The sequence below is a fragment of the Pseudophryne corroboree genome, chromosome 6, assembly GCF_028390025.1.
Source record: "Pseudophryne corroboree isolate aPseCor3 chromosome 6, aPseCor3.hap2, whole genome shotgun sequence".
Classification (NCBI taxonomy): domain Eukaryota; kingdom Metazoa; phylum Chordata; class Amphibia; order Anura; family Myobatrachidae; genus Pseudophryne; species Pseudophryne corroboree.
This window is the reverse complement of record NC_086449.1, coordinates 165,329,977-165,354,486: the sequence shown is the minus strand read 5'-3', so window position 1 is coordinate 165,354,486 and position 24,510 is coordinate 165,329,977.

The window sequence follows — 24,510 nt, the reverse complement described above, 5'->3', positions numbered from 1 at the left end:
CCTGGGTGTATTCCTCAGTGAGGGGTACGTCTGCGTCTAATCTACAATCAGTGATGAATTTTGCAGGATCAATGTTGGAAGGTAAACATACTCGTAGCACTGTTCGCCAATCTTTGTTTGTGGGTTCTGCGGTGTTACCTAATTCTTTAATAAACCTCTGACATGCGGCTAGATCTCTCCTGGGATCAGGAAATTCAGACATAATTGTCCTCAATTCCATCTGGGACCAGGGACAATGCATAGCAATGTCTCTGACGGGAGTGATTCCCTGAGCGTCAGTCCTCCCATTGGGGACTGTGATCACCCTGACAGGATTTAGTTCAATTACACCATCTTGTGTTGACTCTACAATGTGAGGTGCAATTGTCTGTGCATGATATACAATACCATACTTACCTGTGGACACGACCTCACCTGACCCTCCGTTAGAGGGCTTGACTACTGCCTTTACCGATTTGGCCGTGCCCACCTGGGTGTCTCGTATGATGGCTGCTTGAAGAGGTGCCGACATCCTGCTGGGCTCACTTTCTTGCTTGTAGTCCTGAGGGAAGTTTAACATGGAGTGCAACTTGCACGGGTTAGAATTTGTATATTTATCAGTTTTCCTTCTATCATTCTTACATTTATTACAGTTATTACATTTACTCTTATCATTAATACAGTTACTAAGTGCACAATTATCATCATATCCCGTATGTCATTCTCTGCCGCTATTTGTTCTCCAGTTGCCATATGTTTCCTGCTAAGGTGAGAACCAGCTGTGTAAGCTAATTCCCCTTCCTGTTGCCATATCTGTAAACAATCATAATGTCTAATCCGTTGCTTCCCGGATTTTATGAGACAGATCCTTCTCCTTAAATTATGCAATACCTCTGAGTCAAAACTACCTATCCCAGGAAATGGTGCTTTATCCCCCACAGTCATTCGTGTCCATTCATCACAAAAGTTCTCAGTGTGGGGACCATACTTCCCCCACATTACTAACCGAGCAGACCCTCGGGGTCTGCAAGCCTCTTCAGTCTGAACCCTGACTGCTAAACGTCCCTGTGTTGTGCACTTGGCTTCCATTGTGGACCTTTTTAACACAGAAAAACTTCCTAAAATGCACCAAACACAGTAGTCTACGGTGGGAGTTTTCCAAGCTCTTCCACCAGCTTCTTCTGCTCCGAGTACAATGGATCCGCCCCTTTTAGCAGACCCACGTAATCGTTGCAGGCCCTACCAGCGAAAATTCCCTACCTTTATCTCTTACACAAATCACGCTTGCATGCGCTCCCTACAACACGTATGAGGGCAATTTAAATATACGACCTCATATCACGTTGCATTATTGGTCACACATACAACCGTGCGGTCCAATCGTACCACTTATAGATACTTGTTATCTATAAATGGTAGGATCACTGGAGTCTTCCTACTGTGCTCTACAACAGCCGGAGCGTAATACCACACTTCGTCGCACTTCTTCACCTAGACCGTGCTTCACCAAGACTTCACCAAGAGGAGTTCAATACACTCATACCTTTTTTCTTTTTGCCCACACTATCATTCTATAATTTTCTGATCAGAAAAACTAATCATTTCCCGTAATCTGATAGCTCTCCCCAGAGGTATTACAGTAAAGTAAGGTATTTAAACTAAATTTTGGAAACTGAACAAATGTGTGCTATTATCTTCGTGGCTTCCGTGTCGCCTTACTAAAACAATGCTATCGTGTGATTTGTGTTTAGTGGGCGCATCTGCACACTGCGTTGCGTAATATATGCCACGTGTGTAGGCTTTTGCGTACGGAATCTCGCACGTTGCCCGAGACACGTATGCAAAAGGCCAGATACGCTCACAGTAACGCAAATAACACACTTCTATAAATATAAACGATATTTAACTATAATCGCTTATCGAACACCACACAGTATCCGCTATGCTGTGTGCGTGCCTCTTATAATTACTCCTTTAAATATTACTGTTTTACTTTTAACTAAAATAGCAGCAAATTTTCTCAGTACGTTATCAATGCAAATGTCAAACAGGAAGGTAGATAGGTGAAAATACACAGATACAATACAATTCTTAATTAATCTAATAATCAATGCTTCCAATAGTATGATAGCCATCTTGCAGAGCATACATTGCTGTAAGCACACATATATAGTATTACATCTATGTACTAATCACTATTACATCTATGAGACCCATTCACTTCTCTAATTTGCATATGAATGTGCCCTTGACTGTGTGTGAGGGTGAGCCTCTTCACTGCTGGAAAAAAAAAAAACAATTACACAGGTTAATTTGCATTTCAATGGCTATCCTACAACAAGCAGAGAATCCTAGAAGCTTGGAGGTAAAGAAACCAAAAAAAAAACCAAAACTTTGTTTTATCTGTGTATCGTTCCTAAATCAAAATATTCATTTTACTATTAACTTACATTAAACCCTATCTGAACTATTTAGAATTGCTTATGCATGGGTTAAATGCATTGGTAACTCAAATGGTGATTTCTTTTTGATGAGGGACGGCTGATTATTCCTGAGTCAACTAAAAATCAGCCATTCAGAAAAAAACAAAAATTTTGACCTTCCCAAAATGGCCGCTACTCCTCCCCCTTCCACATCCATGAGGGTTACACAAAATGGAGGGCAGACCATGCGGCTTCTATTGTCACAAAAAAAATCACCATCCAAGCCCCTGAAGTTATTTTAGGCCTGGGTACTAAATAAAACTATCAAGCTATGCAGAGCGATTAAAAATACTTTTAAACCAGTTTAAACAGACAAGCAATCCAATCTGAATCAAACACGATATGACTCATTCGAACCCTGTTCCGCAACGATATGGTCAGATATGCAGAGTACAGGTGTGTGCGTGTGCTACATGTGTTGCGTGTGCAGTTGGCACCAAATAGAAATTAAAACCAGATTTAAAAAGACAATAGCTTAACGTTCTTACCTTCTGGAACCGGATTCCACCAGCATCCCTACAAACCAAGAGAAGCAGATGCAGACGCTCATCCGATCAGCACTACTGTATCCCCAACCACAAACACGGATACAGGGGATACCTTTCCGCCCTTTGCTGATCGATAAAGTCTGCCTGTTTTCGCTTGACTGCGGATATGAGGTGGACCGACGAGCCCTCAATTGATAAAGCTAATTATTTACCTTTTAACATAAGCTATTTACTAATACCGTGTAGCCATAATGGCCGCTAAACCCCGTGCACGTGCTACGCACTTCGTACGCTATTTGCGTACAAAGACCTCACACGTGGTACGCAAGTTACGTACACACGCTGCGCTGGGTGTACGGAATACACACAGCGAGCGTACACACAGACAGTAACCTTTATAAACTTTAAACACAGAATATGCTTACACTGTAAACCTTAATACCGTGGTACTATAATGGTGTAACACTGAACCTTTGTGAGTATGCAAGCTGTTTGAGCAATTGAGATGCTCTGAAACCCTTAGCACTTATATGGTGAATCACACAAACACTTGTTAAGGTTCCAACACCTTACCAGATGATTTTTTAGTAAGTAAAAGGGAAAAGTACAGTTAACAGCTTATACACTACAGTCCTAACATTAATAACTAAACAGAATAACTATACAGGAATATACACAATAGCGAACGATCGCAAATACAAATAAACAGAAAGAGAATAAATGGCAAACACTTAAAGGATAACAAAAGAGAACAATTGCATACACACAGAGTAACGAAATGGCCACAGAGAAAACTTACACACTTGGGAATGAATCGCATGCGCTATCTGGAAACCAGCTCTCAGTCATCACGGGGAAAACCTTGTGGAGAGAAGTGAGAGCTGGTCTGGCTATGGGGGTCTTTATATACACAGCATACTGTACACTACAAAGGTCCTATAATCTCATTGTTCATTGGACACAGGAATTTGTCTCTGCATTATAACAAAAGGTCATAGGTGGGCTCGTACGGGGGGATGTGTCTCTATCCAACTGCTCAGGTGGGAGGCATCCTCAGGACTCCCACTGCATGTGTAATAAAACAGCAAATACATTTAAAGCCCATAAACTACTTTTACATATAACTATACGCTGGAGCGACCGATCTCTTCCTAACCAACACCGGAATGTTTCTAATAAAATACTCTTTAGTTAGACACTAGACACCACCATTCAACCTTTGTCTGACCCTTCATATCATGCAAAGAGGAATCCCCATGTCCACAAACCATTTACACTAAACATACTTGCAGACATTATTAAGGGGATTAATATCTACAAAACACACTATAAAGGTTAACTGTGCTATAAACGAGTCGCCCGCTACAAGCTCATAAACTCTACCGTAAATACGCATATACCGCGCGTAATCGCCGGAGCGAGCGTACGCAATTTGCGGACATGTGCACATACAGCAGACTAAATGCACGAGCAGCGGGCATGTGCATGGGGTTAGTATATGGCAATGTGAAGCACGATATTTTTCGACTTTGACAGTAGGTAAGCATCCTGAAAGTACAGGGATACCATATAGTCCTTGGGCTCCAAGGCCAGGACAATAGAGCGAAGAGTTTCCAATTTAGAGATGAGCGGGTTCGGTTTCTTTGAATCCGAACCCGCACGAACTTCACTTTTTTTTTCACGGGTCCGAGCGACTCGGATCTTCCCGCCTTGCTCGGTTAACCCGAGCGCGCCCGAACGTCATCATGACGCTGTCGGATTCTCGCGAGACTCGGATTCTATATAAGGAGCCGCGCGTCGCCGCCATTTTCACACGTGCATTGAGATTGATAGGGAGAGGACGTGGCTGGCGTCCTCTCCATTAGAATAGATTAGAAGAGAGAGAGAGAGAGAGAGATTGTGCAGACAGAGTTTACCACAGTGACCAGTGCAGTTGTTGTTAAGTTAACTTTTATTTAATATATCCGTTCTCTGCTATATCCGTTCTCTGCCTGAAAAAAACGATACACAGCAGTCACACAGTGTGACTCAGTCTGTGTGCACTCAGCTCAGCCCAGTGTGCTGCACATCAATGTATAAAAGCTTATAATAATTGTGGGGGAGACTGGGGAGCACTGCAGGTTGTTATAGCAGGAGCCAGGAGTACATAATATTATATTAATTTAAAATTAAACAGTGCACACTTTTGCTGCAGGAGTGCCACTGCCAGTGTGACTAGTGGTGACCAGTGCCTGACCACCAGTATAGTAGTATATTGTTGTATACTATCTCTTTATCAACCAGTCTATATTAGCAGCAGACACAGTACAGTGCGGTAGTTCACGGCTGTGGCTACCTCTGTGTCGGCAGTCGGCACTCGGCAGGCAGTCCGTCCATCCATAATTGTATAATTATATACCACCTTACCGTGGTATTTTTTTTTCTTTCTTTATACCGTCGTCATAGTCATACTAGTTGTTACGAGTATACTACTATCTCTTTATCAACCAGTGTACAGTGCGGTAGTTCACGGCTGTGGCTACCTCTGTGTCGGCAGTCGGCAGGCAGTCCGTCCATCCATAATTGTATTATTATAATATATACCACCTAACCGTGGTTTTTTTTTCATTCTTTATACCGTCATAGTGTCATACTAGTTGTTACGAGTATACTACTATCTCTTTATCAACCAGTGTACAGTGCGGTAGTTCACGGCTGTGGCTACCTCTGTGTCGGCAGTCGGCAGGCAGTCCGTCCATCCATAATTGTATTATAATATATACCACCTAACCGTGGTTTTTTTTTCATTCTTTATACCGTCATAGTGTCATACTAGTTGTTACGAGTATACTACTATCTCTTTATCAACCAGTGTACAGTGCGGTAGTTCACGGCTGTGGCTACCTCTGTGTCGGCAGTCGGCAGGCAGTCCGTCCATCCATAATTGTATTATAATATATACCACCTAACCGTGGTTTTTTTTTCATTCTTTATACCGTCATAGTCAGTCATACTAGTTGTTACGAGTATACTACTATCTCTTTATCAACCAGTGTACAGTGCGGTAGTTCACGGCTGTGGCTACCTCTGTGTCGGCACTCGGCAGGCAGTCCGTCCATCCATAATTGTATTATAATATATACCACCTAACCGTGGTTTTTTTTTCATTCTTTATACCGTCATAGTGTCATACTAGTTGTTACGAGTATACTACTATCTCTTTATCAACCAGTGTACAGTGCGGTAGTTCACGGCTGTGGCTACCTCTGTGTCGGCAGTCGGCAGGCAGTCCGTCCATCCATAATTGTATTATAATATATACCACCTAACCGTGGTTTTTTTTTCATTCTTTATACCGTCATAGTGTCATACTAGTTGTTACGAGTATACTACTATCTCTTTATCAACCAGTGTACAGTGCGGTAGTTCACGGCTGTGGCTACCTCTGTGTCGGCAGTCGGCAGGCAGTCCGTCCATCCATAATTGTATTATAATATATACCACCTAACCGTGGTTTTTTTTTCATTCTTTATACCGTCATAGTCAGTCATACTAGTTGTTACGAGTATACTACTATCTCTTTATCAACCAGTGTACAGTGCGGTAGTTCACGGCTGTGGCTACCTCTGTGTCGGAACTCGGCAGGCAGTCCGTCCATCCATAATTGTATTACAATATATACCACCTAACCGTGGTTTTTTTTTCATTCTTTATACCGTCATAGTCAGTCATACTAGTTGTTACGAGTATACTACTATCTCTTTATCAACCAGTGTACAGTGCGGTAGTTCACGGCTGTGGCTACCTCTGTGTCGGAACTCGGCAGGCAGTCCGTCCATCCATAATTGTATTACAATATATACCACCTAACCGTGGTTTTTTTTTCATTCTTTATACCGTCATAGTCAGTCATACTAGTTGTTACGAGTATACTACTATCTCTTTATCAACCAGTGTACAGTGCGGTAGTTCACGGCTGTGGCTACCTCTGTGTCGGAACTCGGCAGGCAGTCCGTCCATCCATAATTGTATTATTATAATATATACCACCTAACCGTGGTTTTTTTTTCATTCTTTATACCGTCATAGTGTCATACTAGTTGTTACGAGTATACTACTATCTCTTTATCAACCAGTGTACAGTGCGGTAGTTCACGGCTGTGGCTACCTCTGTGTCGGAACTCGGCAGGCAGTCCGTCCATCCATAATTGTATTACAATATATACCACCTAACCGTGGTTTTTTTTTCATTCTTTATACCGTCATAGTCAGTCATACTAGTTGTTACGAGTATACTACTATCTCTTTATCAACCAGTGTACAGTGCGGTAGTTCACGGCTGTGGCTACCTCTGTGTCGGCACTCGGCAGGCAGTCCGTCCATCCATAATTGTATTACAATATATACCACCTAACCGTGGTTTTTTTATACCACCTAACCGTGGCAGTCCGTCCATAATTGTATACTAGTATCCAATCCATCCATCTCCATTGTTTACCTGAGGTGCCTTTTAGTTCTGCCTATAAAATATGGAGAACAAAAAAGTTGAGGTTCCAAAATTAGGGAAAGATCAAGATCCACTTCCACCTCGTGCTGAAGCTGCTGCCACTAGTCATGGCCGAGACGATGAAATGCCAGCAACGTCGTCTGCCAAGGCCGATGCCCAATGTCATAGTACAGAGCATGTCAAATCCAAAACACCAAATATCAGAAAAAAAAGGACTCCAAAACCTAAAATAAAATTGTCGGAGGAGAAGCGTAAACTTGCCAATATGCCATTTACCACACGGAGTGGCAAGGAACGGCTGAGGCCCTGGCCTATGTTCATGGCTAGTGGTTCAGCTTCACATGAGGATGGAAGCACTCAGCCTCTCGCTAGAAAACTGAAAAGACTCAAGCTGGCAAAAGCACCGCAAAGAACTGTGCGTTCTTTGAAATCCCAAATCCACAAGGAGAGTCCAATTGTGTCGTTTGCGATGCCTGACCTTCCCAACACTGGACGTGAAGAGCATGCGCCTTCCACTATTTGCATGCCCCCTGCAAGTGCTGGAAGGAGCACCCGCAGTCCAGTTCCTGATAGTCAGATTGAAGATGTCAGTGTTGAAGTACACCAGGATGAGGAGGATATGGGTGTTGCTGGCGCTGGGGAGGAAATTGACCAGAAGGATTCTGATGGTGAGGTGGTTTGTTTAAGTCAGGCACCCGGGGAGACACCTGTTGTCCGTGGGAGGAATATGGCCGTTGACATGCCAGGTGAAAATACAAAAAAAATCAGCTCTTCGGTGTGGAGGTATTTCACCAGAAATGCGGACAACAGGTGTCAAGCCGTGTGTTCCCTTTGTCAAGCTGTAATAAGTAGGGGTAAGGACGTTAACCACCTCGGAACATCCTCCCTTATACGTCACCTGCAGCGCATTCATAATAAGTCAGTGACAAGTTCAAAAACTTTGGGTGACAGCGGAAGCAGTCCACTGACCAGTAAATCCCTTCCTCTTGTAACCAAGCTCACGCAAACCACCCCACCAACTCCCTCAGTGTCAATTTCCTCCTTCCCCAGGAATGCCAATAGTCCTGCAGGCCATGTCACTGGCAAGTCTGACGAGTCCTCTCCTGCCTGGGATTCCTCCGATGCATCCTTGCGTGTAACGCCTACTGCTGCTGGCGCTGCTGTTGTTGCCGCTGGGAGTCGATGGTCATCCCAGAGGGGAAGTCGTAAGCCCACTTGTACTACTTCCAGTAAGCAATTGACTGTTCAACAGTCCTTTGCGAGGAAGATGAAATATCACAGCAGTCATCCTACTGCAAAGCGGATAACTGAGTCCTTGACAACTATGTTGGTGTTAGACGTGCGTCCGGTATCCGCCGTTAGTTCACAGGGAACTAGACAATTTATTGAGGCAGTGTGCCCCCGTTACCAAATACCATCTAGGTTCCACTTCTCTAGGCAGGCGATACCGAGAATGTACACGGACGTCAGAAAAAGACTCACCAGTGTCCTAAAAAATGCAGTTGTACCCAATGTCCACTTAACCACGGACATGTGGACAAGTGGAGCAGGGCAGGGTCAGGACTATATGACTGTGACAGCCCACTGGGTAGATGTATGGACTCCCGCCGCAAGAACAGCAGCGGCGGCACCAGTAGCAGCATCTCGCAAACGCCAACTCTTTCCTAGGCAGGCTACGCTTTGTATCACCGCTTTCCAGAATACGCACACAGCTGAAAACCTCTTACGGCAACTGAGGAAGATCATCGCGGAATGGCTTACCCCAATTGGACTCTCCTGTGGATTTGTGGCATCGGACAACGCCAGCAATATTGTGTGTGCATTAAATATGGGCAAATTCCAGCACGTCCCATGTTTTGCACATACCTTGAATTTGGTGGTGCAGAATTTTTTAAAAAACGACAGGGGTGTGCAAGAGATGCTGTCGGTGGCCAGAAGAATTGCGGGACACTTTCGGCGTACAGGCACCACGTACAGAAGACTGGAGCACCACCAAAAACTACTGAACCTGCCCTGCCATCATCTGAAGCAAGAAGTGGTAACGAGGTGGAATTCAACCCTCTATATGCTTCAGAGGTTGGAGGAGCAGCAAAAGGCCATTCAAGCCTATACAATTGAGCACGATATAGGAGATGGAATGCACCTGTCTCAAGTGCAGTGGAGAATGATTTCAACGTTGTGCAAGGTTCTGATGCCCTTTGAACTTGCCACACGTGAAGTCAGTTCAGACACTGCCAGCCTGAGTCAGGTCATTCCCCTCATCAGGCTTTTGCAGAAGAAGCTGGAGGCATTGAAGAAGGAGCTAACACGGAGCGATTCCGCTAGGCATGTGGGACTTGTGGATGCAGCCCTTAATTCGCTTAACAAGGATTCACGGGTGGTCAATCTGTTGAAATCAGAGCACTACATTTTGGCCACCGTGCTCGATCCTAGATTTAAAGCCTACCTTGGATCTCTCTTTCCGGCAGACACAGGTCTGCTGGGGTTGAAAGACCTGCTGGTGACAAAATTGTCAAGTCAAGCGGAACGCGACCTGTCAACATCTCCTCCTTCACATTCTCCCGCAACTGGGGGTGCGAGGAAAAGGCTCAGAATTCCGAGCCCACCCGCTGGCGGTGATGCAGGGCAGTCTGGAGCGACTGCTGATGCTGACATCTGGTCCGGACTGAAGGACCTGACAACGATTACGGACATGTCGTCTACTGTCACTGCATATGATTCTCTCAACATTGATAGAATGGTGGAGGATTATATGAGTGACCGCATCCAAGTAGGCACGTCACACAGTCCGTACTTATACTGGCAGGAAAAAGAGGCAATTTGGAGGCCCTTGCACAAACTGGCTTTATTCTACCTAAGTTGCCCTCCCACAAGTGTGTACTCCGAAAGAGTGTTTAGTGCCGCCGCTCACCTTGTCAGCAATCGGCGTACGAGGTTACATCCAGAAAATGTGGAGAAGATGATGTTCATTAAAATGAATTATAATCAATTCCTCCGCGGAGACATTGACCAGCAGCAATTGCCTCCACAAAGTACACAGGGAGCTGAGATGGTGGATTCCAGTGGGGACGAATTGATAATCTGTGAGGAGGGGGATGTACACGGTGATATATCGGAGGGTGAAGATGAGGTGGACATCTTGCCTCTGTAGAGCCAGTTTGTGCAAGGAGAGATTAATTGCTTCTTTTTTGGGGGGGGTCCAAACCAACCCGTCATATCAGTCACAGTCGTGTGGCAGACCCTGTCACTGAAATGATGGGTTGGTTAAAGTGTGCATGTCCTGTTTTGTTTATACAACATAAGGGTGGGTGGGAGGGCCCAAGGATAATTCCATCTTGCACCTCTTTTTTCTTTTCTTTTTCTTTGCATCATGTGCTGATTGGGGAGGGTTTTTTGGAAGGGACATCCTGCGTGACACTGCAGTGCCACTCCTAGATGGGCCCGGTGTTTGTGTCGGCCACTAGGGTCGCTAATCTTACTCACACAGCTACCTCATTGCGCCTCTTTTTTTCTTTGCGTCATGTGCTGTTTGGGGAGGGTTTTTTGGAAGGGACATCCTGCGTGACACTGCAGTGCCACTCCTAGATGTGCCCGGTGTTTGTGTCGGCCACTAGGGTCGCTAATCTTACTCACACAGTCAGCTACCTCATTGCGCCTCTTTTTTTCTTTGCGTCATGTGCTGTTTGGGGAGGGTTTTTTGGAAGGGCCATCCTGCGTGACACTGCAGTGCCACTCCTAGATGGGCCCGGTGTTTGTGTCGGCCACTAGGGTCGCTAATCTTACTCACACAGCTACCTCATTGCGCCTCTTTTTTTCTTTGCGTCATGTGCTGTTTGGGGAGGGTTTTTTGGAAGGGACATCCTGCGTGACACTGCAGTGCCACTCCTAGATGGGCCCGGTGTTTGTGTCGGCCACTAGGGTCGCTTATCTTACTCACACAGCGACCTCGGTGCAAATTTTAGGACTAAAAATAATATTGTGAGGTGTGAGGTATTCAGAATAGACTGAAAATGAGTGTAAATTATGGTTTTTGAGGTTAATAATACTTTGGGATCAAAATGACCCCCAAATTCTATGATTTAAGCTGTTTTTTAGTGTTTTTGGAAAAAAACACCCGAATCCAAAACACACCCGAATCCGACAAAAATAATTCGGTGAGGTTTTGCCAAAACGCGTTCGAACCCAAAACACGGCCGCGGAACCGAACCCAAAACCAAAACACAAAACCCGAAAAATTTCAGGCGCTCATCTCTAGTTTCCATACGGAATTTGGATACCTTCACAAATTTGTTAAAAGACTTGAGGTTGAGAATGGGCCGTGAGGTTCCATTTGGCTTCGGAACTATGAACAGCGTTGAATAGTAACCCCTGCCTCTCTGAGCCAGAGGCACCAGCACTATCACTCCTGTTTCCAGGAGGGATTGTACCACCAAATGTAAAGTTTTTGCTTTTAACAGATCCTAAGGGATATTTGTCGAACAAAACTGGGGAGGGGGACGTTTCCTGAAAGAGATGGCGTATGCGTGAGTGACGACTTCCCTCACCCAGGCATCTGAAGTGGTCTGTAACCATACTTGGGCGAACCGCAGAAGTCGGCCTCCCACCCTGGGGTGTCCCAGTTGAGGCCCGCCCCGTCATGCAGCAGGCTTGTCCGGTTTGGAAGCAGGCTGATGGGCAGCCCAGGAACGTTTAGGTTTTGGCTTAGAGGTTTTGGAATTGCGAGCCTGTTTCGGGTACGCCTGACCCTTTGCTTTACTTGGAGGTCGAAAGGAATGAAAGGTACTTTTAGGCTTCGAAGCTGAAGGATTAGTACACGGCAGACATGCAGTTTTAGCATACGCTAATTCAGTAACAAAAAAAGAAACAAATAATTCCAGCGCGTCACAACCACCTAACTAATACAATTTGGTCGTATGTGTTGAAAAAAGCAGCTCTCAACTGGACAGTACTGACCTGTCCACCAACAAAACAGCACAAGAATGATAATATATTATCAGAGAGCGCATATAGCTGTGTATATCAAATTTATTACATATAAAATAAACACATGTACATATAAAAAATAAACAATCAATTCAATATTCCCCCTACTGCAGCGGATTGAATTTGACCGGACACTTTTGCTATATCCAGATTGAAAGTTCTTAATATGACCTTATTCTCAATTTAAAGTCCCGAACAATATGCAGTCCTATTTAAGAACAGTTGATGATGCCTGCCGTTTTTATCCAGCTGTGAGCATTTTCACATGCTCTAAGAGAACTCCTTATGTATCTGATAGACAGCCGGCTTTCCACTCCCGTTAATTGGTGCCGCAAAACGGCCAAGTGCTTTAGATACTTAAGCTTTAGTGTCCGTATTTAAAGGACTTATACGTCCACTCTCACTGTGCTAATAGGGCCACATTGCAAGATTGTCCACTTTACTCACGGCCAAGAGCGTGCCTGTTTGTTATCTGTGGACGGCCCCCGTTGTCGGTCTCAGCCACAGTCGAGAGATGGCACCTTTCTTTGTTGCGGGGTGCACCGGATTATCTCTCAAGATGGTCAGCTGCCAAACGGACAGTAGTTACGAAGGATGATAGTAAACTGTATACCGCTGGTAGTAGGAAGGACGTCAATACAGAATAAGCCCCAGTCCTTACGCGTTTCTCCGCAATTATCGGTGTGCGGTTTCGTCAGAGGATAACACGGGGCTGTCCTACATGCTATTTAAATATCAGGGGACCAATCACATTGTAAACTACCTGCATTGTCACACCTGAATGATCATTGATTCAATCTCACATGTGCAAGGTAAATTTCAATCACATAACGACCTATATGATACCATAATCTTGCAATATAAATACATAAGGTGGATTTATTGTATCGCAATGTAAATATAAACCATAAAATGCTTTTTAAACAATAAAGTGCTTTTTAAATTTTTAATTATCGGAAGACAGAGGTGATGGCACTCACTCACTAATTACAGACAGAAACTAATTACAGACAGAAACAACAAGTCTACAAAAAATCCATATCTCTTGCATAGCCTTCACTATAGCCTAGTGGTCTAATGCCCTGTGTTAATACACACAAGGTCTCGAGTTCAAATCCAAAGTGCCACTATATTAGTTTCTATTATTATTTCTTTTAATATTATTGTTATTTCTATTCATCCATTATATACTCCCATATATTGCAGCAAATATATAATTCTAACAAATATATAGTAATTAGAAGAAATGTATCAAATGTATCCAGAGAGCAATTTTGAAAGGGACCAAAATCAATGATAATAACTCCCGTTCAAAACTACACTCCTTATTTTATTACATTGTTCAAAATTCACTCGATAACAGCAAACTCGACAACATAACAGTTGGTTATGCTCTATTGGGGTTATTATCCTTATTGCCACTGTTGGCTCCAATTCTATTCTCACAATAAAAATAGATCTACACATGGGTACAGATATAAATATAGGTATAAAGAATAAAGTGAAGGGAGGGAAGAAAGGATTGGAGTGGGGAGAAATGAGAGGAAAAAGGCTAACAACCAATTATTCAACTAGCACCTGGACTTCATCTGATGTTATTGATCTCCATATTTTCGTTTAAACCATCGGGCACCAAAGTGCCCAGATTAAAAATCCAGAATGCTTCTCTTGTGCATAACTTATTGAACCTATCGCCACCTCTAGGAGTGGGGGCCACAGATTCAATACCCTGTACCTTTAGTGAGTCAACATTGCCATCATGATGATGGGTTATGTGTAACAATCTTGTTCAGATCTTCCTTAAAAGGGACAACCTCAAGGTCTTTTTAGAGTCCAGATCCACAGACCAGGACCACAACCACAGAATCCTACGAGCCAGAATGGACGTAGTAGACGCTTTGGCTGCCAGCACACCGGCATCAGAGGCCGCCTCCTGAATGTAATGAGAGGCTGTGGTAATTTATGAAAGACACTGTCTGGCATTATCAGAAAAATTAGAAGGTAGCTCCGTTTCAACTTCTTGAACCCAGGCTTCAATAGCTTTTGCAGCCCAAGAAGCCGCTATAATAGGTCTATGCACAGCACTCTCAAGGGTGTAAATAGACTTCAAGCAACCCTTAACACGCTTATCTGTCGGTTCCTTCAGAGAGGTGACGGTAGTGACAGGCAGAGTAGAAGACACCACCAAACGTGATCATGTGAGTCCACCGGAGGAGGTGATTCCCAATTTTTACTTAACTCTGCAGCGAGGGGATAACGAACTAGCATCTTTTTAGACAGGGAGAATTTCTTTCCTGGAGACTCCCAGGATTCCTGATGTATGTCAACTAAATGGTCAGAATGTGGCAAAACTAATTTAGTAACCTTCTGACGTTTGAACTTATCAGGTTTCTTAGATGTATCTGGAGGTTCAATTTCATCATCCATCTGAAGAATCAGTTTGATAGCCTCCAAACGGTCATGAACATCCACCTGTGTTGTAGATTCCCCATCAGAAGCATCTGCATCAGTGTCTGATGGGTCAGTATATACGCCATCTTCATCGGATGAAGTATCCGAAACACGTGTGGATTGTGAGGAAGAAATGGCCCACTTAGATAACCCTTTGGTCCTAGAGAGGCGAGGATCAGGATTTTGTTTAACCAAGGACTGATTTAACTGCTGTAACTGAGTCGACAGAGAATCCACCCATGGTGGATTTACAACAGGGACAATAATAGGATTTTAATTACCCACCGGTAAATCCTTTTCTCGTAGTCTGTAGAGGATGCTGGGGTCAACATTAGTACCATGGGGTACAGACGGGTCCCTTAGGAGCCATGGGCACTTTAAGAGTTTAATAGTGTGGGCTGGTTCCTCCCTCTATGCCCCTCCTACCTGACAGTCTAGAAACTGTGCCCAAGGAGATGGACATACTTCGAGAGAAGGAAATACACAGATAGTGGTGAAATTCACACCAGCTCACACATAACAGAAATCCAAGCCAACCAGCTTGAAACAAGTCAGCAACAGCTGAACAACAGTACTTAACCAAGTAACAATGCAGTACTTAACCAAGTAACAAGGCAGTACTGAACCAAGTACCAACTGCAGGAAAACGAAGCGCTGGGCGGGCGGGCGCCCAGCATCTTCTACAGACTACGAGAAAAGGATTTACCGGTAGATAATTAAAATCCTATTTTCACTTATGTCCTAGAGGATGCTGGGGTCCACATTAGTACCATGGGGATGTACCAAAGCTCCCAGTATGGGAGGGAGAGCGCGGAGGCTCCTGCAAAACCGATTGACCAAACTTTAGGTGCTCAGACGCGAAAGTATCGAACTTGTAGAACTTAGCAAACGTGTTCGACCCTGACCAAGTTGCTGCTCGGCAAAATTGTAAAGCCGAGACACCTCGGGCAGCCGCCAATTAAGAACCCACTTTACGAGTAGAGTGGGCCTTAACAGATTTTGGACACGGCAAGCATGCCATATAATAAGCATGCTGGATAGTACACCTAATCCAGTGAGAAATCGTCTGCTTAGAATCAGGCCACCCAACTTTGTGGGGATCATAAAGGACAAACAGAGCGTACAACTTTCTGTGATGAGAAGTTCTCTTCACATAAATCTTCAAATCCCTCACAACATCCAAGGACTTTGAGGTAATTGAGGAGTCAGTAGCCACTGGCGCCACAATAGGTTGGTTTATATGAAAAGCTGACACAACCTTCGGAAGAAATTGCTGATGCGTCCTGAGCTCAGCTCTATCTTCTTGAAAAATCAGGTATGGACTCTTGCAGGACAAAGACCCCAATTCTGACACACGTCTAGCAGATGCTAATGCCAACAGCGTGACCGCCTTTCAAGTATTTCCTGTAAAGGCTCAAACTAATCCGAATGCAGGAACTGCAGCACCACATTAAGATCCCATGGTGCCGTAGGAGGCACAAAGGGAGGCCGGATGTGCAAAACCCCTTTCAAGAAAGTCTGAACCTCAGGGAGGGCAGCCAATTGTTTCTGGAAGAAAATGGACAAGGCCAAAATCTGGACTTTTATGGAGCATAAATGCAGGCCCACATCCACACCTACTTGCAGAAAAAGGAGAAACCGTCCTAGTTGAAACTCCACCGTAGGAAACTTCTTGGATTCACACCAAGACACATACTTTTTCGAAATGCGATGGTAATGTTTAGACGTTACTCCCTTCCTAGCCTGTATCAGGGTAGGAATAACCTTGTTCGGAATGCTCTTCCGAGCTAAGATCTGGCTTTCAACCTCCATGCCATCAAATGTAGCCTTGGTAAGTATTGATAAGCGAACGGCCCCTGTTGCAGAAGGTCCTCGCGAAGAGGAAGAGGCCTTGGATCTTCCAGCAGTAATTCCAGAAGATCCGCGTACCAAGCCGTCTTGTCCAGTCCGGAGCAATGAGGATCACCAGAACTCTTGTTCTCTTTATTAGTTTGAGGATCCTTGGGATGAGTGGATGTGGAGGGAACACATACACTGACTGGAACACCCACGGAGTTACCAGGGCGTCCACCGCCACTGCCTGTGGGTCTCTTGACCTGGAACAGTACCTCTGAAGCTTCTTGTTCAGGCGGGAGGCCATCATGTCTATTTGAGGTACGCCCCAAAGACCTATCACCTCTGTGAACATCGGGTGTAGGCCCCACTCTCCTGGATGGAGATTGTGTCTGCTGAGGAAGTCCGCTTCCCAGTTGTCCACTCCTGGAATGCAGATTGCTGACAGCGCCACCACGTGCTTTTCTACTTCTGACATTGCCACTCTGCTCTTCGTTCCGCCTTGTCGATTTATGTAAGCCACCGTCGTTACATTGTCCGACTGAACCTGAATGGCCTGATCTTTTAGAAGATGTGCCACTTGTAGAAGACCGTTGTACACGGCCCTTAGTTCCAGAATGTTTATCAGAAGGAGGGATTCCAGACTCGACCACCTTCCTTGGAAGTTTTCCCCTTGGGTGACTGCTCCCCAACCTCGGAGACTCGCATCCATGGTTAAAAGAATCCTATTCTGAATCTCGAACCTGCAGCCTTCCAGCAGGAGAGATGTTTGCAGCCACCAGAGGAGCGAGATTCTGGTTTTCGGCGACAGACGTATCCTTTAGTGCATGTGAAGATGAGATCCCGACCACTTGTCCAGGAGATCCAGTTGGAAGTTTCGTGCATGAAATCTTCCGTACTGTAGAGCCTCATAAGAGGCCACCATCTTTCCCAGAAGGCGAATGCACTGATGAACCGACACCCGGGCTGGCTTCAGGACATCCCGGACCATTGTTTGAATCACCAACGCTTTCTCTTCCGGTAGAAACACTGTCTGTACTTCCGTGTCGAGGATCATCCCCAGGAAGGACAGTCTCCATGTCATGACTGTGGTTTTGTGAACCCGGTGTTAGTGAAGTCTGTGCGGGCGACTGGAGGATTATATGAATACTACCACTGACCTGGTTTGGGAGTGTTGTGAACTCGGGGTTTCTTCCGGTGACTGGGAAGAGGAACCGCAGCAGAGATGGCCGAATCTAGGTTCTCCTCATGCAGGATTAGGTCGGCAGACAGGAGGCACGTGTGGACGCTGAAGGTCTCCTGAAAGACAGAACTGGAAAGGTGCTGATGAATCAGTGAAGATACCAGGTACAACTGTGCTAAAGTGCACTGTTGCTTGGAGACACTGAGATGCTTGGAGAAACTAAGGTGCTAGGAGGTGCGGAGGCGCTTGGAGACACTGAGGTACTATGAGGCACGGAAGTGCTTGGACGCACTGAGGTGCTTGGAGGTACTGGGGTGCGTAGAGACACTGGGGTGCGTAGAGACACTGGGGTGCGTAGAGACACGGAGGTGCTGGAGGCACGAGGTGCTGAGGCACGGGATGCTGAAAGCACAGAGGCACTGGAGGCACGGAAGTGCTTGGACGCACTGAGGTGCTTGGAGGTACTGGGGTGCGTAGAGACACTGGGGTGCGAAGAGACACTGGGGTGCGAAGAGACACTGGGGTGCGTAGAGACACTGGGGTGCGTAGAGACACTGGGGTGCGTAGAGACACGGAGGTGCTGGAGGCACGAGGTGCTGGAGGCACGAAGATGCTGGGGGGAATGGAGGTGCTGAGGCACGGGGTGCTGAAAGCACGGAGGTACTGAGTCACGGAGATGCTGGAAGCACGGAGGTGCTGAGGCACGGGATGCCGAAAGCACAGAGGTACTGGAAGCACGAAGTGCTGAGTCACGGAGATGCTGGAAGCACGGAGGTACTGAGGTACTGAGGCACGGAGGTACTGAGTCACGGAGATGCTGGAAGCACGAAGGTACTGAGTCACGGAGATGCTGGAAGCACTGAGGTACTGAGGCACGGAGGTACTGAGTCACGGAGATGCTGGAAGCACGGAGGTACTGAGGTACTGAGGCACGGAGGTGCAGAGACACAGAAGCCACAGGGATACGGGAGCTCTGGAGATCACAACTACAACAGCAGTAAAACTGAAACACGACAGCTGTGGTTTTCAGTGGAGAATACGGAATTCAGTACTGTGCCTTTAAATTGAGACTCATGGAAATGGTGAAATCAATGGCAACACAAAAGTAAACCAAACGGTAACAAGGGAACAGAGTTTCCACAGGAACTTAGGTACAAAGATTACCTTTAGAGAGCTCAGCTTGAAGACTCACACAAAGCTGTGTGTGACACGAGGAACTGGCCCAGTTTCTAACTCAGCCTCCTGATTTATACTTCCTGGACCTTGGTGATTGGTGAGCAGGATTAGGTGATGCAGAGAGTCTCAGGCTGGCAGAGGATTGAACAACTCTGGGTCAGGTGAACAGTCACTGTCATGTGACTACTCTAGCCAAGGCTGTGATGTAGAATGAGGCCTAGCAGGCCGAGAGAACACTGAAGCCTGAACTTCTGCAAAACACAGGATGCTTGCTTTTAGACCTAAAGTTCAGATTACTGAATTCAGCCTCACACAGGAGATCACCACAGGTGGAGCTAATTAACTATTACCTCTCAGGCAGAGAACTCAGGAAAACTCATAGTGCTGACAAGCTGTTTAACTCCGTGAGTGAAAAGACACAGGATCCAGGACAGATGGCAGGGGTAAGTCACAAATATAAAACCTACAGTCAGGATTGTGACAGTATCCCCCTCTTCAAGGGTGGACTCCGGACACCCATCTTGAATCTTAGAGGAACTTAATGAATAACTTGTACACAAAGCTTCTAAAAAGTGGAAACCAGAGGGTCCAGAAACAAAGCTTAAGCTGGATTCTTTAGAAGTCTTCCTGATCTTCATCTTCAGAACAGGTAGACCATCCATCATTGACAAAACTGGAATTTCCTTCATTGAAAGGACTGAGGAATAAACTGTAGAAGGTTTATTTCCTAGATTAGTAGTACGAGAGGATTGTGCTTTTGAAGCTAGCACTCCACTGAGGCTTAAATTAATTCTTGTTCTATAGTGAGGACTTTTCATACCGAGACCTGTAGAGTTTTTTGGTAATTCTGGATCCTCTTCATGCGTTAAAGTATAACAGGAACGAATGGGACCTCCCAGGAAAGGAGTAGAATCATGAACTGAATCAAATTCAGAGTCTGAGTCCAAGTCTATTGGAAGATACCAGTCTTCTTTGGGAGTAACTACATCCGTTTTGTAAGCTGCATTAACAAGTTCAGAATAACACAAGGAACTTGGAGTGGAATCAATGGAAACATAACCAACTCTTAAATCAACAGGCTGTTGTCTTTGTACAGTTCCCCAATTCTTGGCATCACTGAAATTCTTAAGGTATTGGTTCATCAAGGCATTATCTTGCTCAGAAAGCAAGGAGTCAAAAAACGGAGCATTGGCTGAATGTTCAGAAGACTGAGTGGAGGATGAAATTGGACTCAAGGAAACAGATGTCACTGAAACATTACACTGAGGTACACATTCAGACATTAGGTCAATAGCCTTGGTATTTTTTTTTACTTTAGATGCTACAGCAGAATTATCCCGACATTGATGAGAAAATATCCTTTCTGAAGTTGCCTCACTGGAATCCTCAAATGAGACTGAAAAGTCACTTGAAATCTCATTCTGGATGGTGATGCTAGTAATTTCCCCTGAAGCTGCGACACTCGGGTCTGCGACTGAGGCAAATGACTCTGATGACTGGATTGAGAAAGCAACATCAGTATCCTTCTCAGCAATATTAGTCTGATGTCCTTTATCCGAATCAGCAGATGGAACATTAGGTTGCTCAGACAAGCTTAGGGACAAAGCTGAGAAAACTGTACTCAGATCGGTATCCGGCTCTGTAGCACATTCAGACTTTAAGTGAGTAGCCTTGGGAATTTTCTTGACTTTGGTGGCTACAGCAGATTTATTCTGACATTGATGAGAAGATGTATTAGATTTCCCTGCAGAAGTTGTGGACTCAAAGCTGGAAGACGAGGAAACAGAATCAGAGACAGACTGAAGTCTAATTTTAGAACTAGATGGTGGAAGTCCTTTACTGGGACCAACTGACAAAAGTTCTTTACTCGGACCAATGCTTGGAATCGGTTTGAGTCCAGATGAGTTTGAACAGACTGAAACTGGAGAAATCTCTGGCTGGACGAGTAGGACTGGATTAGATCCGAGGATACTTGAATTGGCTGGAGCCAAAGGAGACTGACCAGGCTGGTCCTGGAGTATCGATGGACCAGCTGGAACCGGAACGAACTGACCAGGCAGGGCCTGGAGTATTGCTGGACCGGCAGGAGCCCCCTCTTCACGGGGCTGGGCTGAGGCAAGAGCCCCCACTTCACGGGGCTGGGCTGAGGCAAGAGCCCCCACTTCACGGGGCTGGGCTGAGGCAAGAGCCCCCACTTCACGGGGCTGGGCTGAGGCAAGAGCCCCCACTTCACGGGGCTGGGCTGAGGCAAGAGCCCCCACTTCACGGGGCTGGGCAGCACTCTGTAGACTCTCTGGCTGGGCAGCACTCTGTAGACTCTCTGGCTGGGCAGCACTCTGTAGACTCTCTGGCTGGGCAGCACTCTGTAGACTCTCTGGGGCTGGACCCTTTGAACCCCTCACAGGGGCTGGAGATACGGACGCCCCTCCTGGGGCTAGACACTCTGAAGACGCCCCTCCTGGGGCTGGACACTCTGAAGACGCCCCTCCTGGGGCTGGACACTCTGAAGACGCCCCTCCTGGGGCTGGACACTCTGAAGACGCCCCTCCTGGAGCTGGACACTCTGAAGACGCCCCTCCTGGGGCTGAAGACACGGACGCCCCTCCTTGGGCTGAAGACACGGACTCCTCTGTGACTCTAAATGGCTTAAACATTCTTCTCTGGACACCCAACTTGGGATAAGGTCTTTTAATCACCGGACCCCAGTCATAAATTTGAGTCTCTTACAGAGTAGCCATCTTGATACCCCCGTCAGCAGTAGCAGGATCGGCTACTGTGGATGACTTGTAGACATGAGCACTGTGATACTGAGATTTGTCACCATTCCCTGGCTTACGAAGAATGCAGTCTTTAACAAAATGACTGGAATTTCCACAGTAAAGACAGAGGTGTAGCTCCCTACGCCGCTGACGTTCAGCTTCAGAGAGTTTGGGCCGTGGATAGCTCTGATGAACAACTTTTCCTTGCACAGAGGAAGAGACTCTATTAACTGGATGGGACAAAACAGGATCAACAACGTTGGTAGTATTCCTGAAGAGATCAGGCATCACAGAAAGAATACTAGACAAAAGTTCTTGTAACTGTAATAACATCTGGAAGAAAATCTGCAGTTGGTCAGGAGTCTTAGTGCAGAAGGTCAGAGAATCTCTGGAGAAAGAATTCCGCTGCAGACACTGTGCTAATTGATGCTGAGTCGACTCCAGACCTTCCAAGCGTCCTGCAATTTTGCTTAGGAGGTCTTGCGTCAGACAAACACTTTCAGCCGGGTCCATGAGGCCAGTTCCTACTGTCATGACTGTGGTTTTGTGAACCCGGTGTTAGTGAAGTCTGTGCGGGCGACTGGAGGATTATATGAATACTACCACTGACCTGGTTTGGGAGTGTTGTGAACTCGGGGTTTCTTCCGGTGACTGGGAAGAGGAACCGCAGCAGAGATGGACGAATCTAGGTTCTCCTCATGCAGGATTAGGTATGCAGACAGGAGGCACGTGTGGATGCTGAAGGTCTCCTGAAAGACAGAACTGGAAAGGTGCTGATGAATCAGTGAAGATACCAGGTACAACTGTGCTAAAGTGCACTGTTGCTTGGAGACACTGAGATGCTTGGAGAAACTAAGGTGCTAGGAGGCGCGGAGGCGCTTGGAGACACTGAGGTACTAGGAGGCACGGAAGTGCTTGGACGCACTGAGGTGCTTGGAGGTACTGGGGTGTGTAGAGACACTGGGGTGCGTAGAGACACTGGGGTGCGTAGAGACACGGAGGTGCTGGAGGCACGAGGTGCTGAGGCACGGGATGCTGAAAGCACAGAGGCACTGGAGGCACGGAAGTGCTTGGACGCACTGAGGTGCTTGGAGGTACTGGGGTGCGTAGAGACACTGGGGTGCGAAGAGACACTGGGGTGCGAAGAGACACTGGGGTGCGTAGAGACACTGGGGTGCGTAGAGACACGGAGGTGCTGGAGGCACGAGGTGCTGGGGGGAACGGAGGTGCTGAGGCACGGGGTGCTGAAAGCACGGAGGTACTGAGTCACGGAGATGCTGGAAGCACGGAGGTGCTGAGGCACGGGATGCCGAAAGCACAGAGGTACTGGAAGCACGAAGTGCTGAGTCACGGAGATGCTGGAAGCACGGAGGTACTGAGGTACTGAGGCACGGAGGTACTGAGTCACGGAGATGCTGGAAGCACGGAGGTACTGAGTCACGGAGATGCTGGAAGCACGGAGGTACTGAGGCACGGAGGTACTGAGTCACGGAGATGCTGGAAGCACGGAGGTACTGAGGTACTGAGGCACGGAGGTGCAGAGACACAGAAGCCACAGGGATATGGGAGCTCTGGAGATCACAACTACAACAGCAGTAAAACTGAAACACGACAGCTGTGGTTTTCAGTGGAGAATACGGAATTCAGTACTGTGCCTTTAAATTGAGACTCATGGAAATGATGAAAACAATGGCAACACAAAAGTAAACCAAACGGTAACAAGGGAACAGAGTTTCCACAGGAACTTAGGTACAAAGATTACCTTTAGAGAGCTCAGCTTGAAGACTCACACAAAGCTGTGTGTGACACGAGGAACTGGCCCAGTTTCTAACTCAGCCTCCTGATTTATACTTCCTGGTCCTTGGTGATTGGTGAGCAGGATTAGGTGATGCAGAGAGTCTCAGGCTGGCAGAGGATTGAACAACTCTGGGTCAGGTGAACAGTCACTGTCATGTGACTACTCTAGCCAAGGCTGTGATGTAGAATGAGGCCTAGCAGGCCGAGAGAACACTGAAGCCTGAACTTCTGCAAAACACAGGATGCTTGCTTTTAGACCTAAAGTTCAGATTACTGAATTCAGCCTCACACAGGAGATCACCACAGGTGGAGCTAATTAACTATTACCTCTCAGGCAGAGAACTCAGGAAAACTCATAGTGCTGACAAGCTGTTTAACTCCGTGAGTGAAAAGACACAGGATCCAGGACAGATGGCAGGGGTAAGTCACCAAATATAAAACCTACAGTCAGGATTGTGACACTCCATGTCGGCTCCAAATGCGACTTTGGAAGATTCAGAATCCATCCATTATCCTGGAGTAGTTGAGTCGAGAGAGCAATGCTCTGTAACAACTTTTCCCTGGAAGACGCTTTTATCAGTAGATCGTCCAGATAAGAAATCAGGTTCACACCCTGCTTGCGGAGGAGTAGCATCATTTCCGTCATGACCTTGGTGAACACCCTCGGTGCCATGGAGAGGCCAAACGGCAGTGCCTGGAATTGATAGTGACAGTCCAGCAGCGCAAATCTTATAATAAATAAGCCTGATGAGGCGGCCAGATCATGTTAGGATCTCCTGCTCTGTGCTGCCACGTCGCCATGGCAACCGTGAGGCAAGTGTTAGCGAAGTAACCTGAGCGCAGCTGATACTCCGGTCCGGGTTTTTACTGTGTAGTGGTTACAGGCTCTGTG